Raw genomic sequence first — 6254 nt, 5'->3', positions numbered from 1 at the left:
AGAGAGAAGAGATCTTCCAACCCGTGGTGAAGTCTGCTGCCCCCAGCGCCACCTTGGAATCTGCAATGGACTGATCATATTAACATGCCTGTGTCCTTTACTTCTGTTCTTATCTGTTACAGGAGACGCCAGACCTGACAATGCCAGACCTGTCCAGCCCCAAGCCATGCTTCAACTACAAAACAAAAAGGAGGAATTGATGGAGAACAATATGAAAACTCTGAGTAGGATTTAGATTTCTTTTTGTCTTTTTGAGACAAAGTCTTGGTATGCATTTCAGGCTGGACTTGAGCTCACTTTGTAGCCCAGGCTGGTCTCTAATGCACAAGGATACTCCTGCTTCAGCCTCCCAGGTGCTGGGATTACAGTTGTGTGCCACCACACCTGGCATGATTTAAATTTTTAAAACTGCAGCTGCAGGCATCTCACTCCTGGGTGGAGATCTTCCTGGAGATAGCATAGTTCTCCTAAATTAACATACTGTCTTGCTTGGAGAAGCCCTAGACCAGACTTCCAAGGTCCTTGGACAGCCCTCCATTCAAGGCAGAGTCCCGCCTTTCTTCAGTGTTCCCTGCCTTTTGATCACTAAGTAAATACGGGCACCCAGAGAAGGTCTTCGTCTTAGTCCCAGAGAATCTCGAGTTCTGTGGGAGGGTTTTGATCCCCCTGTAGCCCTGAAATCATTCCATTTGTCTCTTTTATTTAAGCCTTCTTCATCCACTGGTCTGGGAGATTGAGGACCTGATCAGTCTGCAATAACTAAGGGATAATAGTAATCCGATAACAAAACCCCTTCAGGAGGGTATCCATGCTTTTGATTTTTTAATTTTCTTTTTAAAGAAGAGCTGAATGCTCTCTGTCTGTAGTGTGAAATCCACTCATTTGGGTTTTCTTTTTGAGGAACAAAGGGCATTTTGATTCACTGAGAATTTTCTTAAAAATGAAAATTACCATTTCTGATTGTAGCAGTGCGGCTGGCATTTATTAAAAAGCGCAGTCAGATATGGTGGTGCAAGCCTCTCATCCCAGCATTTGGGAGGCTGAGGCAGGAGGATTGCTTCAAATTCAAAGCCATCCTGGGCTACATAGGGAGTTTAAGTCCACCCTGAGAAAACAAAAAACAAACCAAAGATAACAAAAAGTCATGTGAAGTCCCGTACCCTGAGAGGGGGGGCCTTGCACAGGCGCAGGGCACGCACTTGGAAACACGGCCATCCCTGCCCTCCCGCCCTCCTCCCACCATGTCACCGAGGCACCAGCTCCTGGTCACCCTCCCGTCGCAGCCTCCATCCTGCCCGCCTGGGCACACAGTGAGGGTCTAACTCCTTTAGTTATCAGACCAGGGCCACGTGGACACTCGTGCGGCCCACAGTGGAGACCCAGGCCCAGCCGAAGGGCCCCCCGTCAGGTGGTGCTTTTGATTTCTCCTGTGTCCTGCCGCCATCCATTTACTCAGGAACAAACAAGAGCCCAGGCTCCGAAGAAGGAAACTTAGGTGACCTGCACGGCGTGCACTGGACTTCTGCACGTCACAATGCAGCTTGGAGAACTTCCCTGATAGATGGTGGGCATCAGTCTCTATCTTTCCCTGTCTGTCTCCTTCTCTGGTTGTCTCCGTCTGCCTCTGTCTGTCTCTCTCCGCCTCTGTCTGTCTGTCTTTGTCTCTGCCTCTGTCTCATTTCTGGTGCAGAGCAACAGATGTCTCTGCAGATGAATCCCAGACGTGGACTCCTGGGGCCCTGGATCCACTCTGATCGCGCCCTAACTGCCTCGCGTGGGGCTGCAGCGGCCCGTGGAGCCCGAGAGCCCGGGCGCCCTGTCCCCCACAGCTCGGACAGCAGCGCCCGTCACCAGGTCTGGGGAGCTCCGCCCTCTGCGCGGTGAGGGTGTGATGCGTGGTTGGCCTCCGTGCCTCCCGCCCGGTGAGACCCAGCCTGGCGCCTGCCGGGCCTTGTCTTTGTAAACGCTGCACCCTGGTCGCCCTTGCCCCGCCTTTACTGAATTGCTGGGAGCCGCGTCACGGGGACCCCGGCAGTGAGCCGCAGACGTTCCCCGATTTCGTCATTTACCGTCTGCCCGACGTCTAGAATACGGCTGCGTGCATCCATTTACTTAATGGCTTCTGGCTCCCGAGCCAGGGTTACAGAGCTCACCCCCTTCCAAAGAGCCAGGGTTACAGAGCTCACCCCCTTCCAAAGAGCCAGGGTTACAGAGCTCACCCCCTTCCAAAGAGCCAGGGTTACAGAGCTCACCCCCTTCCAAAGAGCCAGGGTTACAGAGCTCACCCCCTTCCAAAGAGCCAGGGTTACAGAGCTCACCCCCTTCCAAAGCGGTGCCGGGATGTGCCTGCCGGATTCTGTAATTTTGTTTTATAACACAATTTTAGGTCTTGTTGCCGGGGTTGATCCCCACGTAAGGTGTCAGGAAGCGGCCCAACTTCGTTTCATTTTGGTTTTCCACAGCTCTGAGTGTGTTTTCACCCCATCCCTGAGGAGCTGGCGGGATCCCCTGAGGTGTCACCGGCCCCGGACGCGGCTTCTCCCACACCCTCTGGAGAGTTTTGGTGTCCGAATTTGTGGATGCCACCAGGCTTGACTGGCTGTGGTTTTACAGTGCTTCCCTCTGTCTGTCTGTCTGTCTGTCTGTGTCTCTCTCTGCTTCCACACCTGCTTCCATCTGCCTCTACCCCTGCGTATTTTGCCCCAAGACTTTCAGGATCAACGCTTGCCTCCTTCCTACAGACCAAGACACAACGAAAGAACCCACGTGGAACAGTGTTCTGTGCGGAGCTGTGTATTTACTGTCTGGCGCTCTGGCTGGAGCCTGGGGCCTGGCCCTGCGGGCAGTGCTCTCCCTGTGCCCGCCGCTCCGGCCGCATTAACGTTCATGAACACAGGGGAGCGCACGGCCGCGGGAGGCCCAGTCCCACGAGGGCGGGGTCCCCGTGTTCCCTCAGCCCGGCACCTGCGCTGTCGGTTTGGAGAGCCCTGTGCCAGGTCCTTAGGGCGCGAGGCGCAGCCGCCCTGCTGTGTCCGAGGAGGCGTGGGGGCGGGAGGCAAGCCTCCTGGACGGCACACCCGGTACCAGGCGGGCTCCCGCTCCGGGCGGGAGGTTCCTGCTGCCCACCTGCCGGGCCGCAGCACGCTGGCCGCCTAGAAATGATCCCGTCCTCTTTCCAAGAATGCGTCAGTCCAGCCACTTCAACTTTTCAGCAGTGCAGTAAAAGTTTTTCTCACTTCATATATAGTTTTAAAGTTTACTCCTCGGTATTTTAATTTGGGAAAGATGGGTGTTTTTAAATTTTTTTTCAGTACTGGGGATTGAACCCAGTTCCTTTGTGCTGAGCTACACTCCTGCTCATTTATTTATTATTTGTTTATATTATGAGACAGGTTCTCACTAAGTAGCTCAGGCTGGGTGGAGCTTTTAATCCTCCTGCCTCAGCCTCCCAAGTGCTGGGATGACAGGTGTGTGTCCCCATGCCCAGCTGTCTTGTACTTTAAGATTATTCAACTGCTATCATTTTTGGAAAATGGAATATTTTTTTCATTTTAAAGTTCTGGCTGGTTATGGCTCATACGCAGAAGAAATTTTAAGGATTTATGTAATCCTCACCACCTTAATAAACCCCTTCATTTATGTCACTTTTTCTGAGAATGCAGTCACACGGGTGGGAAGACGGCGTCATATCACTAGTGTTTACGCTTATTATCTTACCTGCTCCTGTTTTTGACTCTGCTGACATCGCTGACTGGATGACACTGCTGACCTGGCTGAAGAACTGTGATTTCAGCAACCGTGTCGGGCTCCTGGCTTGCGGGACAGCGTCGTGTTCACTGGTCTGAAGGACCCGCGCCCTTGGTGCTGGGCAAAGTCACCTTCAGCACTGCAGATACTGATTGCGGGTTTTGCTAGAAGCGTCGCCAGTGCCTGCTGAGGGCCTCGGCACCCACCACGCGGTCCCTGGCTGCGGGATGTGACCCTGCCCCTTGTACCCGATCGGATCTCTGACCCGGGCCCTGCCTGGCTCTGTCGCTAGGGATCATCTTCCGGCCGGGGCCAGGCCAGACCTGGGGGTCGGGTGGCACGGAGAGCCCAGCCGGGGTGCTGACTGTGTGTGACCCAGTGGCACTGCGCTGGCATCTGGTCCTGGGTGGGCTGAACCTGGCTCCGTCCCCGGGGCTGGGAGAGGATGCGGGGAGCTGGGACCTGGAGGTGGAGCCGACTTTCACAGTACGCGCCCAGCGCAGGCCGCTTCCTCTCCACTCTCCCGCCCAGGTGCTGGCCCTGCGGGAGCGGACGGGCCAGGCTGCGAGAGGCCAGGCCGGGCGGGTGTGGACGCAGTGGGGACAGAGTCACAGGTGAGTCTGTGAGGGTCTCAGGAGCTGGTGACTGTGCTTTTTCCTCCCTTTTTCTCTTCCTCCTTCCCTCTGCCTTTTTAATTTTAATTTTTTCTTTTTTTGAGACACTCTTGCTGTGCAGTCCAGGCTGGCCTTGAGTTCATTATGTACCCCTGGCTGGCCTCAGACTTGCGGCACTCCTCCTGCCTCAGCCTCCCCAGCGGTGGGATGACAGGCGCTTAAGCAGAGTTTTGTCAAAGCTCTGAGGAGGGAAGGGCGCATCTCGTGTCTGGCCTCTGGGGTAGACACAACAAAAGGCTGGGAGCTGGGGCTGAAAACAGCAGGTTTATTCTTCACAGTTCTGGGAGCTGGAGGTTTAGGTTGGGGCAGCGGTGGACTTCACGTCCCACAAAGGTCCCTGTGCAGGTCCACACGTGGCCCTTTCTCTCTCTCCTCATGTGGTGGAGGGTGGGAAGCCTCCCCAGTCCCGGCAAGGAGGACGTCATCCCGCTCACGCTCTCGCGGGGTCGCCCTCAGGACCTGCGACCTCCCGGCACCCAGGCTGATGCTGCCGAATGGGGGCAGGGCTCCGCAGGGCCCGGGGGAGGCGCCGCGTGGCTCAGGGCACAGCCGGCAGCGCCATGTGCCAGCCCCGGGGGCCGCAGGTCTCCGTGTGTCAGGCCACAGCATCAAATCTCCTGAAGTGGATCCGTAAATTCCACGCAGTCCCACAGACAGCACAGCAAGCCAGCCGGCGAGGGGCGGCTGCGCAGGGGGACGCGAGCTCAGCGTGGCCGGAGGTGCGGAGGCCGTCAGCACAGACACAGGCGGTCCCCGCAGCGCTGTCCGAAGAGGGTGTGTGTCCCCGGGCGGGCAAACGCTGCCGTTAACACTTCCAACTACAGATGAAACTGGCTCGAAGAGCGTGGAAAAGAGTTAGACGTAAACGCACGGACCTAAACTTCTAGGCGAAAGGGGGAGGCGGACTTGTCAGCTGCAGCGCAAAGCACTGTGCTCTGCAGAGCGAGGCACACAGCCGAGGCCTCATGAGAGCCAGCGGGGCCGGCGGCAGACCCCACAGAGCGGAGCGCACGCGCGGGTGCGGAGGACGCGCGCTCAGGATGCGCCGCGAGCCCCTGAAGCTCCAGCAACAACGCACAACAGGGTCTTAAAACGGGCCAAAGGCCTGAACGGGGCCGCAGAGGTGTGCGGGCGGGATGAAGGCCGGAGAGGCGCTCGCTGTCGCAGGTCACCGGGAGCACGTGCGGGGCCGCAGACGGCCTCAGGACGGCGAGGTCCACAGGGATGGACGCCGCGGCAGGCCGAGTGGACGGCAGGGACACCGCAGGGTGCAGCTCGGACCGCAGAGCCCGGAAACCCCCGCCTGGGGCTCCAGCTGGGCGAGGTCGGGGCTTGGAACCCCGGTGTGGTGGCGGCTCTGAGGACACCGGTGGACCCTCCCCAGGAGCAAGCAGCGTGAGAGCCCACGGGAGGCGGGAAGAACCGTGCACGCACGGGCCCTGGCCCGGGGGTGACGGGCCGCGGGGCGCAGGGAGCTGCGCTGCTGCGGGCCGCTCTGTGCCGGGGTCCTCGGTGTGCTCACCGCCTGCACCGTGACGGAGCTCAGGCTTTGCGGCTCGGGTCAGCTCTGCAGACTGGGCCTTGTCTCAGATGTCATCGGAGAGGACAGAGACAGCGGGAGTGACAGAGACAGAGACGGAGACGGAGACGGAGACGGAGGAGAGACAGAGGCGCAAGGAGCACACGGTGGGGTCACTGGCTGCAGAGGGCTGGCGGGGCAGCGCGACCCTCATCCCGCCAGGCAAAGCTGCAGCGCCGATGCAGGGAGCCCCGGGGGCCACACGAGGGCGCGCACGCTCCATCTCGGGCCGTCCCGGCCGTCCGCGCCGAGGC

Source organism: Chinchilla lanigera, unplaced genomic scaffold (genome assembly GCF_000276665.1).
Source record: "Chinchilla lanigera isolate Chin_1 unplaced genomic scaffold, ChiLan1.0 scaffold00081, whole genome shotgun sequence".
Lineage (NCBI taxonomy): Eukaryota > Metazoa > Chordata > Mammalia > Rodentia > Chinchillidae > Chinchilla > Chinchilla lanigera.
Note: the sequence above shows the minus strand (reverse complement) of the source record.